Source organism: Aegilops tauschii, chromosome 5 (genome assembly GCF_002575655.3).
Source record: "Aegilops tauschii subsp. strangulata cultivar AL8/78 chromosome 5, Aet v6.0, whole genome shotgun sequence".
Taxonomy (NCBI): Eukaryota; Viridiplantae; Streptophyta; class Magnoliopsida; order Poales; family Poaceae; genus Aegilops; species Aegilops tauschii.
In genome coordinates, this window is record NC_053039.3 from 75,561,015 (window position 1) to 75,578,321 (window position 17,307).

Sequence of the window (17,307 nt, forward strand, 5' to 3'; positions counted from 1 at the left end):
GTATGAGGACGTGAGAAATGAAAGTTCATTTCTTCATGATTAGCCTGCGTCCTTTCAGGCACTTTTCAGGTCTCCAGCAAATTCTTCAGACGTTCGAGCACGTCTGGAGACCTGACCCTGCATAAGAGATTAGTTCTTTTCTTCACCACCCACATCTGAAGGGGTGGCAAAGAGTTCATCACTCTGCGAGCTCCAAACGAGAAAGGTGGCATAGAAGCCAATCCATTTCGTTTCACATAAGAGGAGTTAGGGTAAGCATATGAATAAGCAGAGAAATTCTTCAAGGACTTATGAACATAATGATTAGAAGAATAATGCTCATATTCATAGCCCTTAGCTCTTCCCTGCGAAATAGAGTTGTTAGCATGATGATGTTCATATGAGGACTTTGATCCTTTTGAGGAATATGATCCATGTGAGGAATTTGATCCATATGAAGAATTTGGTCCATATGAAGAATTTGATCTATATGAAGAATTTGATCTGGGGTTCCTATTCTTCACAGGTGGTGTCATGAGGACATTCACCTGAAGACTTTCAAGGCACCTTTTGGGAACCCAGATTTTCTTCATAGGAGAACCGTTCCTGGAGTTAGTGCCAACATATCTAGCAAATACTTCACCATTCTGATTTTTAAACAGATTATAGTTGGAGTCAAATGACTCATCAGATGAATGAGAAGATCGCATGTAAAGCCAGATAGATTAGATGGATCAACTGGAGGTCCCTTTGCAGCAACCCATGAGGTTTTGGGGTACTGCTCAGGCTTCCAATATGTACCATCAGCATTGAGTTTCCTCTCAAAGGCAATACCCTCTTTCCTAGGGTTCCTGTTGAGGATCAACTTTTTAAGGACATCACAAAGAGTCTGATGCCCTTTGAGGCTTTTGTACATGCCTGTCATGTACAATTCCTTCAGCCCTGCATCGTCAGTGATACTAGCAATGTCCTCAGATGAGGAATTAGTGATAGTAGAGACAGTTGAAGAATTTGTAGCATTAGAAGCATTTGAACATTCAGGTGAAGAATTAGCAGATTCACGTTCAATGCATTTCAAACATGGAGGAACAAATTCTTCCTGAGCAGCGCTGATTTGTTGAGCAAGTAATGAATCGCGCTCCTTCTGAAGATCTTCATAACTCACTCTTAGCTTCTCAAGATCTTGCTTTCTTTGAAGAAATTCATAAGAAAGCTTCTCATGATCAGATAAGAGAGTGTTATGATGACCTTGAAGGTTGTCAAACCTAGTCTGAAGTCTCTGAAGATTTTCAGTCAAGGTTTTAGTGCGATCCATTTCTTCACCCAACATATCATCACTTTGTCTAGCATATTTTGAACCTTTTCAAAAGCCCTTTGTTGTTTGACAGCAATCTTAGCAAGTTTAGAGTAGCTGGGCTTGAGATTTTCATCAGATTCATTCTCACTAGATTCAGAGGAGGTATATTTGAGTACCTTGGAACCCTTTGCCATGAAGCAATAGGTGGGAGCGTAGTCATCATTGCCTTCATCAGCCTTGTTGGTGAAGCCATTTTCTTCAGAGTTGAAGATAGACTTGCTGACGAATGCAGTAGCGAGAGCTAGACTCGCTACTCCAGACTCGGACTCCTCAGATTCCTCCTCTTCCTCATGTTCCTCAGATTCAGCTTCAGAGTCCATTTCCTTGCCAATGAATGCCTGAGCCTTCTTGGAGCTGCTCTTCTTGTGAGATGAAGACTTTGAGGATTTTGATGATGAAGATTTTGATGATTTCTTCTTTTTCTTCGCATCATCAGAACTGTAATCCTTGTATTTCTTCTTCTTTGATTCCTTTTCCCACTGGGGACAATCTTGAATGTAGTGTCCAGGTTTCTTGCATTTGTGACAAAGCCTCTTCTTGTAGTCACTGGATGAGAAATCATTGCTCCTTGAGGATCTTCCAAAGCGACCACGTCTTGAGAACTTTTGAAATTTCTTCACGAGCAGTGCTAGTTCATGGCTCAGTTCTTCTGGATCGCCAAGGCTGCTGCCAGAGTCTTCATCTTCAGACTCAGAAACTGCCTTGGCCTTCAGTGCATGTGATCTGCCATAGCTCGAACCATAGAGATCTCTCTTTTCAGCAAGCTGAAACTCATGAGTATTTAGCCTCTCGAGGATATTAGCGGTATCAAGTGACTTGTAATCAGCACGCTCTTGTATCATCAGTGCCAGAGTATCAAATGAGGAATCAAGCGATCTCAGCAGTTTCTTCACCACCTCATGGTCGGTGATGTCAGTGGCACCAAGTGCTTGAAGCTCATTTGAAATATCAGTGAGGCGATCGAAGGTTTGTTGAACATTTTCATTTTCGAGTCTTTTGAAGCGGTTGAAGAGATTGCGAAGAACATCAACTCAAGAGTCACGCAGAGTTGAGACTCCTTCATTCACTTTGGGCAGCCTATCCCAGATAAGCTTAGCAGTTTCCAAAGCACTCACTCTTCCATACTGTCCTTTGCTCAGATGGCCACATATGATATTCTTCGCTTGAGAATCGAGTTGCTTGAATGTCTTCACATCGGTAGCGTTTAGTGAGGATGAGACAGAGGGAACACCATTTTCCACAACATACCAGAGATCGTTATCAATTGCCTCAAGATGCATTCGCATCTTATTCTTCCAGTAGGGGTAGTCCGTCCCATCGAAGGTAGGACACCCAGCAGAGACCTTGATCATACCTGCGGTCGACATAACTAAAACTCCTGGCGGTTAAACCAAAATCACACAGAACAAGGGAGTACCTTGCTCTGATACCAACTGAAAGTGCGTTATATCGACTAGAGGGGGGTGAATAGGCGATTTTTATGAATTCTTCACTGAGGAATTTGCGGGTGAGGAAATTCCTTAGCGAAGAACTACTTGAAGTGGAATAAGTACTCAGAAGTAAACATAACAGAATACAAGCATGGTCATCATGATGAAATGAAGACAAGCACAGAGTACAGAAAGCGTAAACACAGGATAACACAAGATGAAGACAAACAGACTGAAGAAATTGAACTAAGGAAATTGAGAAAGTCTTCAGTCAAAGTCTTCAAACATAGATATGAATAGCACACAACACAGTAATGAGGAAATGAAAGAGTTGAGGAAATAGAACCAGTAAGCTTGGTGAAGACAATGATTTGGTAGACCAGTTCCAACTGTTGTCTCAGTTGTACATCTGGTTGGAGCGGCTAGGTATTTAAACCTGAGGACACACAGTCCCGGACACCCAGTCCTGAACACACAGTCCAGGACACCTAGTCCTCACCGTATTCTCCTTGAGCTAAGGTCACACAGACCTCGCCCAATCACTCGTGGTAAGTCTTCAGGTGACTTCCGAACCTTCACAAACTCGGTCACTTGGTGATCCACAATTTCCTCTTGGATGCTCTAGACCATGACGCCTAACCGTCTGGAAGAAGCACAGTCTTCAAAGGTAACAAGCGTCGGATCCATGCAGGATCAATCTCTTCAGTGATGCTCAATCACTTTGGGTTTGTAGGTGTTTGGGTTTGGGTTTTCCTCACATGATGATTTTCACTCAAAGTCCTCGGAGGATGGGATGCTCTCAAATGACAAGTGTCAGTTTCTCTCGGAGCAGCCAACCAGCTAGTGGTTGTAGGGGGTGGCTATTTATAGCCTAGGGAGTAGCCCGACATGATAAGACATAAATGCCCTTCAATGATATGACCGTTAGGTGGATAGATATTTTGGGACAGCTGGCGCATAGCACAGCAACGGTCGGAAATTTGAGTATCAAATTCCTCAGGGCTATCATGTTCCTCACTGTGTAGGCAATCCGCACTGGCGAATTCCTAACTCCTCAGTCAGAACAAATTCCTCAGAGACCAGAAGAACTTCGTCTCTGTCACTGAAGAATATGACTGAACTGTATGAGATTTCCAATGGCTTCACTCGAAGGGATTGGTAGGTGTAGGATTTTGAGTTGAGCATCACATGGAAATTTTTCCTTAGTATTTCCTCGACCCCCTTTAACAGTACAGTGTTTCCTATGACTCAAGAAACGGAAAATGAAACTACGAAAACAAAAGTCTTCACGCTTCATGTTCCTCAAATGAATACCAAGTCTTCAAGGTCACACCAATTTCTTCACTTTCAAAGTCTTCAGAAAGTCTTCAGAAATCCAAAGTCTTCAGTCAAAGAACTTCGTTTTTAGGGGTCGACTTTCTCTGTAAATATCAAAATCCTCATAGACTTATAGACCTGTGTACACTCATAAACACATTAGTCCCTTAACCTATAAGTCTTCAATACACCAAAATCACTAAGGGGCACTTGATGCACTTACAGGATCATGGAGCTGGAGGAAGAACTCAAGTCTACACGTGATGGATACGAGGAGGAAATGACGATACTCGTGGAGGAGAATGACGACCTCACAAGGAAGCTAGGAGTATTCATGGGAGACCCCGCGCCAGGAGGAGAAGACGACGATTCCACTTGCCTGAAGAACTACATCATCATCGACGACACCGACTCGGACCCTGACGATAGCGATGATGACTTTGTTGATGAAGCTGGAGTAGATATTATGGAGTCTTCCACCGATCAATTTTTCTAGTCGACCACCATATCAGTAGTAGTATTCCCCCATGTATATAGTATAGTCCGAGCACTTTTGCAACGATAGTTAGACCGATTGTATGCCCTTGTTTGAATGGATTGAAGTGTTATGATTGTGTTTGTCTCATGTGCATATTGGTAGTGTTTTCCCCCTAGACCTCATTCTACTCTGTTTTCTCACCTTTTCTAAACCCAGCAGATGCCTCCGAGACGCGACAATGGATTTGCTTTCCCGCCGGAGCTCACTCAGTTGATCCAGCAGCAGAATGCTTTGATGCAGATACTAGTCCAGAATCAGAATCAGGGGAACAACAACAACCCACCACCACCACTTGTTGATCACTTAGCCTGTTTTCTAAGGCTGAATCCGCCGGTGTTCTCCAGTAGCACCGAGCCGATAGTTGCAGATGATTGGCTCCGCAAGATTGGAAGGGAGTTGACCACTGCAGGATGCACAGATGCGGAGAGAGTGTGTTTTGCCGCACATCAGCTTGATGGACCCGCAGCATCATGGTGGGAGAATTTCACAGCCACTTACCCCATCGACACTGTTACATGGGACCAGTTTCAGCAGGCTTTTCGCACTGCCCATGTATCAACAGGAGCTATGGCCATGAAGAAGCGTGAGTTTCGCAACTTACGCCAAGGAGGACGCACCGTTGGCCAGTATGTGGACGACTTTAGTAAGCTAGCACGTTATGCCCCAGATGACGTTGCTACGGATGCCGCTAAACAGGAGAAGTTTTTGGAAGGACTGAATGATGAGCTAAGCATGCAGTTGATGGTGACAACCTTCAATAACTACCAGGAGTTGGTAGATAGAGCTCTCATGATTGAAGGGAAGCAGCAGCAAATTGACAACCGCAAGAGGAAGTATGGACAAGGGAAGTATAATTCTGGAGCTCAGCAGAGACCCCGCTTTACCCCGAACTCGGGAGGACCCCTTCAACATAACCATGGAGGTCACAATCACAATGGAGGGATTTCGCACAACCATAGTGGCCCCAGGAATGGGAATGGTAATGGAGGAAGCAACGGCCAGAACCGCTCCAACCCAGCAACGCCCGCCAAGAAGGATCTAAGTCACATTACTTGTTTCAAGTGCGGGAATAATGGACATTATGCCACGGAGTGTTCTGAAGCAAAGAATGGGAATGGAAATGGAAGCTCTGGGAAGAAGCCCAACCCTTTCAACAGGGGACAAGTGAACCATGTTAGCATGGAGGAGGTTGAAGCGCAACCCGATGCAGTAATAGGTAAGTTTATGGTTACGTCATTTACTGCAATCGTTCTTTTTGATACTGGTACATTGCATTCATACATATCAAGGGGATTTGTGGATAAGTTTAAACTGCCAACCCAAGCCCTTAGGTCACCCATGTTAGTAACCTCACCAGGAGCAGAGTACATGGCTAGCCTATGGTGTGAGCGGTTACCATTAAGGATTGGTAATTACCTATTTCCCTTAGACCTAATAGTATTGGAGTCACAAGGACTGGATGTGATATTAGGCATGGATTGGTTATCGAAGTATGGAGGGAACATTGACTGTGCCAGTAAGTCGATTTTGCTTACCACCCCAGAAGGAAGAAGGATTAAGTATATATCTCGCCATGTGCCGAATAGGACTCAAGTGAATTCCTTATCAGGAGTTGTATAGGAGGAAGTACCAGTGGTGAAGGATTTCCCGGATGTATTTCCAGAAGATTTGCCCGGCATGCCACTGGATAGAGACATTGAGTTTTTGATTGAGCTTTTGCGAGGCACAGGGCCAATATCTAAGAGACCGTACAGGATGCCCGCTAAGGATTTAGAGGAAATTAAGAAGCAGATTAAGGAGTTACTAGATAAAGGCTATATTCGCCCAAGCTCGTCACCTTGGGGATCACCAGTGCTTCTAGTGGAGAAGAAGGATGGATCGTTGAGGATGGTTGTTGATTATCAAGGGTTGAATGAGGTGACAATCAAGACCAAGTACCCACTGCCGATGATCAATGATTTGTTTGACCAGCTGCAAAGAGCTAAGGTGTTTTCCAAGATCGATCTGCGATCAGGGTACCACCAGCTGAAGATTCGAGAGCAGGATATACCTAAGACAGCTTTTACCACAAGGTACAGGCTATATGAGTATACCGTTATGTCATTTGGTCTGACTAACGCACCTGCCTATTTTATGAACATGATGAACAAGGTGTTTATGGGGTTTTTTTGGATAAGTTCGTCGTGGTGTTCATTGATGATATTCTAGTCTACTCGAAGAATGAAGAGGAGCATAAAGAGCATTTGCGTCTGGTACTTGGTAAGCTCAGAGAACACCAGTTATATGCCAAGTTCAGCAAGTGTGAGTTTTGGTTGAAGGAAGTTGGATTCTTCGGACATGTTATATCCAGAGAAGGAATAGCAGTAGACCCTACCAAGGATGTCACTGTGACAAATTGGGAAGCACCCACGTCAGTCGGAGAGATCCGGAGTTTTCTTGGACTCGCAGGATACTACCGGAGGTTTATTGAGAATTTCTCGAAGATTGCAAAGCCCATGACGGAGTTGTTGAAGAAGGACACCAAGTTCAAATGGACTGAGGAATGTGAGGCCAGTTTTCAAGAGTTGAAGAAACGTTTGGTTACAGCTTCAGTGTTGATTCTGCCAGATCAATGTAGGGATTATCAAGTGTATTGCGACACTTCTCATCGAGGACTTGGAGCAGTACTTATGCAGGAGGGAAGAGTTGTTTCATATGCCTCACGACAGCTTGAACCCCATGAGTTGAATTATGCTACCCATGATTTGGAGTTAGCAGTCGTAGTGCATGCGTTGAAGACATGGAGACATTTTCTCATCGGAAACCATTGTGAGGTGTACACGGATCACAAGAGTTTGAAGTATATCTTCACGCAGAAGGAGTTGAATCTCAGGCAGAGGAGATGGTTAGAGCTCATTAAGGATTATGATATGAAGTTGCATTATCATCCCGGAAAGGCTAACGTAGTGTCCAATGCGTTGAGCCGCAAGAGTCATGTCAATACACTCAAGACCGGGGAGTTACCCAAGGAGTTAGCAGAGGATCTTCGTGAACTATGTTTGGAAATAGTTCCGAGAGGTTATGTAGCAGCATTGGAGATTCAGTCTACTTTGATGGATAAGATTAGGGAAGCTCAGAAGACGGACAAGGAGATTGCCGAGATAAAAGAGAGGATGAGCAAAGGAAAAGCTAAGGGATTTCGTGAGGATGATCACGATACCCTATGGTTTGAGGACCGCATTTATCTGCCCAATGATCCGGAGATCAGGAAGTTGATTTTGCAAGAGGCTCATGATTCGCCGTATTCGATTCACCCAGGAAATACCAAGATGTATCTGGATTTGAAGGATAGCTTCTGGTGGACCGGAATGAAGAGGGATATTGCAGAGTATGTAGCAGTTTGTGATGTATGTCAGAGAGTGAAGGCAGAACATCAAAAGCCAGTTGGATTGTTACAGCCTTTGCCGATACCCGAATGGAAGTGGGCTAAACTAGGCATGGACTTTATCACAGGATTGCCCAGGACTCGTTCAGGCTATGACTCGATATGGGTTGTAGTCGATCGGCTGGCGAAGGTAGCTCATTTCATCCCCGTGAAGACCACTTACACCAGTGCTAAGTTGGCAAAGATATACATGACCAGGATCGTATGTCTACATGGAGTTCCGAGGACCATTGTATCAGATAGAGGAACCCAGTTTACCTCAAAGTTTTGGAATCAGTTGCATGAGACTTTGGGAACCAGGCTAGAGTTCAGTACAGCCTTTCACCCGCAGACACATGGACAAACTGAGAGAGTCAATCAGATTCTGGAGGACATGTTGAGAGTTTGTGCGCTAGACTATGGATCTAGTTGGGAAGACAACTTGCCTTACACAGAGTTCTCTTACAACAAAAGCTATCAAGCTAGTTTGAAGATGGCCCCTTTTGAAGCATTGTACGGAAGGAGGTGCAGGACACCGTTGTTGTGGGATGAAGTTGGAGACTGTCAGTAGTTTGGACAAGATTTAACTAAAGAGTCTGAAGAGAAGGTTAAGCTGATACGGGATAGACTCAAGGTAGCCCAGTCCAGGCAGAAGAGCTATGCGGATTCTAAATGCAAAGAGACAGTTTACCAAGTCGGAGACAGAGTGTATCTTCGTGTGTCACCTCTTCGAGGAGTTAAACATTTTGGAGTTAAGGGAAAGTTAGCCCCGAGATTTGTAGGACCATACAAGGTTTTGGAGCACATGGGAGAAGTTGCTTACAAGTTGGAATTGCCAGAAGGATTGTCAGGAGTTCACGATGTGTTCCATGTTTCTCAGTTGAAGAAGTGCCACGCAGAGATGGCTGATATTCCTCTGAGAGATACAGTGCCACTGGAAGCGATTCAGTTGGATACCGATTTGACCTACGAGGAGAAACCAGTCAAGATTCTTGAGTTTGCCAGCCGAGTCACACGCAGTAAGGTTATCAAGTTCTGCAAAGTTCAGTGGAGCCACCATACCGAGGATGAAGCCACCTGGGAACGAGAGGAAGACCTATGGAAGGATCACCCTCACCTATTTTCTAGCCAACCCGAATCTCGAGGGCGAGATTCATCTTAAGGGGGGTAGGTTTGTAACATCCCAAATTTCCAATTTGCAATGTTATGCATTAGATCATCATTGCATATCATATTTTATTGCATTTTTTGGCTTGATCCTAGATATTCTACGCAACTCAAGGACCCATGGAGAGAGTTGGGGATTTCGTTATTTTCATATTTGATTTTTCTCAAATTTTTAAAAGAGGATCGTTTGATTTTACTTATTTTCTCTTTGTATATTTCTTATATGAAAATAAAAGAGAGGGGATAAAATGACTTCCCCAAAATAAAGAAATATTGGAGATTTAATATTAAAATCAAATAAGATTTTATTCAGAGTTTTTATCGCTATTTTATTTGAATTAGGAAAAATATGCATTTTAAGAAATTGCATTAGAGGCCCAAATAAATGTTCACCTTGTCCGGTAGCTTTTTAGAGGACGGGGAAAATTTATTTCAGGATTTTTGGAGTCCGTTTAGTATTTCTTTTCTTCGTTTTTCTGCACGGAATTATTTAAAAAAAAGTCAACCGACTTAGTCGGGCCGTGCCCGACTAGGACTCCGACCCGGCCGGCCTTATAAGCCGCCGAGGCCTGCCTGCCCCGCCGAACCATAGTGCCAGCCCCGCCCCGCCGCGAGCCGCCGCCGCTGCCTCGCCTCGCCTCGCCTCGCCGCCGCCGGAGCCGCTCGGCGCCGCCGCCACTAACCCCGCCGCCGACGAGGTACCCGCCGCCGCCGGTTTTCGTCGAAAAACCGATCGGTTTTTTTTTCGAAACCCTAGATCGGTTCGGTTATTTTTTTCTCGGTTTAGTTACTTAGTTAACGCTTGTTCGTACGTTCGTTTTAACGAACGGTTTTCACCCGTTAACCGCAGACCGCGAACGTTCGTTCGTTAGCCTGTTCGTCGGTTTTTCTTTTTCCAGGGTTTTTCCGTGATTATTTTTTATCGCGATTACTGACCCGATTTTCGTTCTAGTATAACTTTTCGCTCGTTTACCAGAAGCAGGAAATTCAAGCGCCTAGATCTTTGTCTCGAAGCCCTCTTTCTGCTTAACCAACTTGAACAAGAATTTTGTACTATAAAATTTGACTTTAGTCCAGATTAGTAATCGAATCTTGTTTCTTTCGCAGTTTGAGTTTCGTTGCTTCGTTTGGTTTGATTCTTTTCGCAAACCGAAGTTCTTAAGTTGAACTTTCTGGTTAGATCTCTTATTTGAGTTTTACCCATGCTTCTAGTTGAGTGCTTATTGTATGCTTGTTTGTTTGCGATAGAGTACCCCGAGTGCGAAGCGTGCTACTACGGGTCTCTAGGTTTCACGGATCATCAGCAAGGCAAGTAACACTTTGATCATACCCCTTTACTACCCAGTTTTATTGCATTAGATCAATCCTCAAACAATTGCATGGTTAGGATTTATTAACTTGTGGGTTTTGGGAAGTAGATGAGGTAGTACCTATTCACCTGTTTATTTTCAAACCTATGGGAGTTACTTCTACGTTATGCTTATATTGCTATGCTATGCTCGTAGACGTGGATTGGGTTTGAGTGTATTCATGACAGATGTGAGACTGTTAATTAATGGTTCAACTTAAGGTGGCAACTTAAATACACATCTGGGTGGATTGCTTGTGGGCACCTGGAGAATCCAGTGTTGTCCTAGGATATCCCGGAGGACCCGTGTGATCATCCTACGGCCCGCCACCCAGGCTCAAAGGGATCATAAGATTATTCATGCTAGAAACTTCCGTGTGCAGCCACAAGCTATTATGGGCTCTAGCATAGTTGAGTAAGTTGCGTGAAGCTCTTGAAGAGGTAGACTAGCAGATGTAGTGGGTTATAGGTGGTACTGTCTACCCAGAGTAGAGAGTTAATGCTCTAGAAAGACTGTGTCTCGAATCTCCGACCATGGATGTATTCGAGTCTTGTGGGTAAAAGTGCGCAAACCTCTGCAGAGTGTACAAACTAATCATGGTTAGTCGTGTCCCCGGTTATGGACATCTTGAGTATCTGCTTCTTGGATTATCATGTTGATCTCATCACTCTTAATATAACGTGATTGGGTTGTAATGATGATGCTTAATTGGGATTGAGTTGGAGGAACCTTCTCAATGTTTAACAACCACCATGATAGTTAAATAAATTTATTCCTTTGCTGTAGGGAAAAATTGGCTTTATGCAAAACTATAACCATAGAGCTTACCACCAGCCAAATATGCATGTAGTGATAGCTATTATTTTGTTCATTACTCTTGTGTTACCTTGCCAGCATATTCCATGTGCTGACCCGTTTCGGGCTGCAACGTTCATGTTGCAGACTTTTCAGACGACGAGTAAGGTGCCTTAGGTCGTGGTCTTTCACTCAGTGATGCCGTTGGAGTTGATGGACTCACTTTATCTTCCAAGCCTTCCGTTGTTATCGTTTTTAGATGGCCTTAAGCCATATTTATTGTAATAAGTTCTCTTTTGAGACATTCGATGTAATAAGTGTGTGATTGCTACTCTGTTATAAATCCTCAAGTACTGTGCGTGTCAGCATTACCGATCCAGGGATGACACTGATGCACAGAGATCAGACTGTTTGAGGTCTGGTCGCTACAAGATGCACAAGTAGTGATCATACTTAGTGCAAAATGAAGGCTAGCAAAAGATTGAGAAGCGACCAACCAAGAAACAAAAAATCTCAGAACCGAGCATTAAGCATAATTAACACCGAATAATTCACCACAAGTAGGATGTAATTTCATTGCATAACTATTCACTTTCGTGCTTGCATAGGGAATCACAAACCTTAACACCAATATTCTTACTAAAGCACAATTACTCATCAACATGACTCACATATCACCTCATCATATCTCAAAACTATTACAAGGAATCAAGTTTATTTTTGCCAATGATCTTTATGAAAGTGTTTATTATATCCTTCTTGGATATCTATCACTTTGGGACTAATTTTCATAAGTTGCTTTTGATAAGCTCGAACAAATATAAGTGAAGATCCTGAGCATAATATTTCTCTCTCTCAAATTAATTTAAGTGAAGCAAGAGAGAATTTCTTAAAAAATTTACTAACTCTCAAATAAATCTAAGTGAACAATGAGAGCATTTCTTCAAAAATAACAAAGCACACCGTGCTCAAAAAGATATAAGTGAAGCACTAGAGCAATTCCATAGCTCATAAAGGTTTAAGTGAAACATAGAGAGCAATTCTAACAAGTCATGGCATAATTTTGGCTCTCTCAAATAGGTGTGTCCAGCAAGGATTCGTGACTCAAAAAAAGCAAAACAAGCAAAGACTCATATCATACAAGATGCTCCAAGCAAAACTCATAGTATGTGACGAATAAAAATATAGTTCCGAGTAAAATACCGATGGTCGTTAGAAGAAAGAGGGGATGCCACTCGGGCATCCCCAAGCTTAGTTGCTTGCTTCACTTTGGATAATAGCTTGGGACGCCATGGGCATCCCCAAGCTTAGGCTCTTCTAACTCCTTATTCCTTCATCCATCATAACATCACCCAAAACTTGAAAACTTCAATCACACAAAACTCAACAAAACCTTCGTGAGATCCGTTAGTATAAGAAAGCAAATCACTACTATAAGTACTGTATCAAACCAATTCATATTTTATTCTTGCATTATATCTAATTTATTCTAACTTTTCTATGGCAAAAACTCTTCAAAGAAAACCATAGAATCATCAAAACAAGCACACAACGCAAAGAAAACAGAATCTGTCAAAAACAGAACAGTCTGTAGCAATTTGGATATTTCGAATACTTACAGAACTCCAAAAATTCTTTAAAAATAGGACCACGTGAACAATTTGTATATTAATCTTCTTCAGAAAGAATCAAATCAAAATCACTCTTATGTTAATAATGAGAATTATTTTCGTGAGCGCAAAAGTTTCTATTTTTCAGCAAGATCAAATCGACTATCACCCGACATGATCCTAAAGGCTTTTCTTGGCACAAACACTAATTAAAACACACAAAAAACACAATCATAACAGTAGCATAATTGTGAAAACACTCAATAACAGAAAGGAAAAGGCAAAAATAAAATTTATTCATTGGGTTGCCTCCCAACAAGCGCTATCGTTTTACGGCCCTAGCTAGGCATAAAGCAAGGACATACGTGTTGTCATCTTTGTTTCTAGATCCATAAGATGCCCTCATGATTGATTCATATGGTGGCCTAATTCTTGTTCTAGGGAAGTGTTCAATACCCTTCCTTAGTGGCAATTAAAATTTAATATTGCCTTCTTTCATATCAATCACGGCACCAATAGTACGTAAAAACGGTCTACCAAGAATAATTGGACAAGACGGATTGCAATCAATGTCAAGAACAATAAAATCTATGGGCACATAATTCCTATTTGCAATAATAAGAAAATCATTAATTCTTACCATAGGCTTTTTAATAGTAGAATCCGCCAAGTGCAAATTTAAAGAACATTCTTCAATATCGGTAAGACCAAGCACATCACAAAGAGATTTCGGAATTGAAGAAACACTAGCACCCAAGTCACATAAAGCAAAACACTCATAATTATTAATCTTGGCTTTGATATTAGGTTCCCATTCATCATGGGAATTGAAACTTCTAATTCCAACTTTTCTTCCAAAGCCTTCATCATAGCATCAACAATATGTTTAGTAAAAGCTTTATTTTGTTCATAAGCATGGGGTGAATTTATCATGGATTGCAACAAAGAAATACAATCAATCAAAGAGAAACTATCATAATTAAAGTATTTGTAATCCAAAAGAGTGGGCACATCACTAGTTAAATTTTGACCTCTTCAAACCCACTTTTATCAATTTTCTCAACAAGATTTTCACTCTCCGAATTATTGGGACGCCTTCTAGCTAAAGTTGACTCTTCTCCAGTCCCTTTTTCATCAATCTTAATTTTACTAAACAAGGAATCAATAGAATAAACACCAATCATTTTAAGATCTTTTATGAAAGCAATCACTAGAAAATGCCTTTTCTAAAAATTCTCTTCTAGCTCTAAGCATAGCGGTTCTTTTCTTACTTTCATCCATAGAAACATAAAGAGCTTTAATTGATTCCTCTACCTTAGGCACAAAAATTTTCATCTTGAGATTTTCCACATCATGAGAAATTCTATTAACACTTCTAGACAAATCATCAATCTTATTCAACTTTTCTTCCAATGTACATTGAAAACTTTTTGAGTATTGATAAATTATTTAATATTATTCTCAAGATCAGAGGTGTTCTTATTATTATTATTATAAGAAGGATTACCATAGGAATTATCATAATTATTAGAGGAATTACTAGGAAAAGGCCTAGGATTAAAATTACCTCTATAAGCATTGTCATTGAAATTGTTTCGCGAGATAAAATTCACATCTATGGCATCACTATTTTGCTCAATCAAAGTAGACAAAGGCACATCATTAAAATCAATAGGAGCACTTTTATTAGCAAATTTCATAAGAGCATCAACTTTTTCACTCAAAGAAGAAATTTCTTCAACCGAATTAACTTTTTTACTAGTAGGAGCTCTTTCGGTATGCCATTGTGAATAATTTGCCATGATATTATCAAGCAATTTGGTGGCTTCACCCAAAGCAATTTCCATAAAATTACCACCGACGGCAGAATCTAGAAGATTACGAGAAACAAAATTCAACCCCGCATAAAAATTTTGTATGATCATCCAAAGATTTAACCCATGAGTTGGGCACTTCCTTAGCATCAATTTCATCCTTCTCCAAGATTGTGCAACATGCTCATGTTCAAGTTGCTTAAAATTCATGATCTGGGTTCTAAGGGAAATAATTTTCGCGGGCGAAAAATACTTAATAATAAAAGCATCTTTGCACTTATTCCAAGAATTGATACTATTGCGAGGTAAAGAAGAAAACCAAAAAATTTCACGATCTCGCAAAGAAAACAGAAATAATTTCAACTTCACAACCTCATTGTCCACATATTTTTTCTTTTGCATATCGCATAATTCCATGAATGTGTTAAGATGGGACGCGGCATCCTCATTAGGAGTACCAAAAAATTGATCTTTCATAACAAGATTCAACAAAGCGGTATTAATATCACAAGTCTCCGCACTAGTGGCGGGACAATCGGGGTGCTAAGAAAATCATTTTGTTGGTATTTGAGAAATCACACAACTTGGTGTTCTCTTGAGTCATTGTGACTACGCAACAAGATTGCATTCAAAAACAGATCCGGTAAGAAAACAGCGAACGGAAAATAGGGCGAATAAAATGGCAAATTTTTGTGAAGTGGGGGAGAGGAAAACGAGAGGCAAATGGAAAATAATGTAAATTGTAAGGAGATGAGATTTGTGATTAGGAACCTGGTAGATGTTGATGATGTCTCCCTAGCAACGGCGCCACAAATTCCTTTTGATGTCTGCTAGAACTACGTCGGTATTTCCCCAAAGAGGAAGCTGAAAGGATCGAGATGGACCTAGAGGGGGTGAATAGGTACAATTACAAATTTTAATTAATACTTAGAAATTTTAGGCCATAATGCGGAATATGAAAGTGAGCCTAACAATTGCAAGTATGATGCTAAGAGCTAAGCAAGATAAACAAGTGGCACAAATATATGACTAAGCAAGCACAATATGATATATGTAAGTGCTAAGAGACAAGTAACCACAAGTAGGGAGTTAGGGTTAGGAATAACCGCAACTCCGAATGACAAGGATGTATGCCGATGTTCACTTCCTTGGAGGGAAGCTACGTCACCGTTTAGAGAGGTGGATGTTACCACGAAGGCATGCCAACGCCACGAAGGCTCACCCTATTCTCTCTTTGAGACAACACCACGAAGGTGTTTCTCAACCACTAGTGGTAGACCTTGGGGTTGTCTCCAAACCCTCACAAACTTTTCCGGGGGTAATCACAATGGTCGATTCCTCTCCGAAAGACGCCTACCGCCTAGGAGTCTCCAACCTCCAAGAGTAACAAGAACGATGGGGAAAAGCTCAAGACTTGCTCAAATCACAAATTCCTTTGGTGCAAAGAAGTGGAAGGAGTGGATCTATCACTTGATCGGAAAACTTCTCTCAAATGCTCTCAAATCCCTTGGGGATCTAAGATTTGGTGTGGAGGAGTGAGAGAGAGAGTGAAATGTGTTCTAGGGTTTGTTCAAAGTGAATGGTCAACCCTCTCCCGTGGGGGAGAAGGGCTATATATAGTGTGAGCACAAATGTGGCTGTTGTAGTGTAAGTGAACGGGCAGGCCGGACATCCGGGCTAGGGGCCGGACATCCGGCCTGGCAAGGCATTCGAAGAACAAGGCAGAAGCAGAGCAAAAAACAGAGGGGCCAGACATCCGAGGGCCAAGCCCGGACATCCGGCATATCAGGAAACCCCGGACATCCGGCAAGTTTACCAAATTAAAACAGCCTCTAGATAGCACAGGCCAGACATCCGGCAGGGAAGCCCAGAAATTCAGGGTGCAAGGAGAGCCCGGACATCCGGTATAGAGGGCCGGACATCCAGCAAATAGCACCAGCACAAATGCTTTCTGGATAGCTAGGTCCGGATATCCGGCCTGCTAGCCGGATATCCGGCAAGAGGCCCGGACATCCAGGGTGGAGCCCGAACATCCGGCAGGCCAGAGACAGAAACATCCCAGAGAATATAAAGATGGAACAAAAGCATATTTGGAACGGAGGTTTGTGGCAAGAGCAAGCCTTAAATTAACCTTATCGATCCCCTCTTAATAGTGTGGGATCCTATACTCAAGAAAACAAATATGTAATCAATTTTGATACTTCATCCTTGAGTAAAATCACTTCGTATGCTCTTGATCCACACACTTTGATGAACCGGGGACTAATGCCTGAGATTTACTGGACAAACATACCAAAGTAGTATCTTAGTATGGTCATGCTATGTGTTGGCTATTTGTGTTAGCTATTATTCAAACTTGTTGTTGCTACTTATGGTACTTTCGTTTGATACTATGTTATTATCCTTGTGGCTATGAAATGTTTTAGTCTATGTGTTATGGTGGTTTCATATGTGCATGTCTCTCACATTTATATCTATTTGAGCTACATATGCCACCATGAGAGTTTGTGCTATACATCCTAATATATTCATCTCATGCACACAGTGA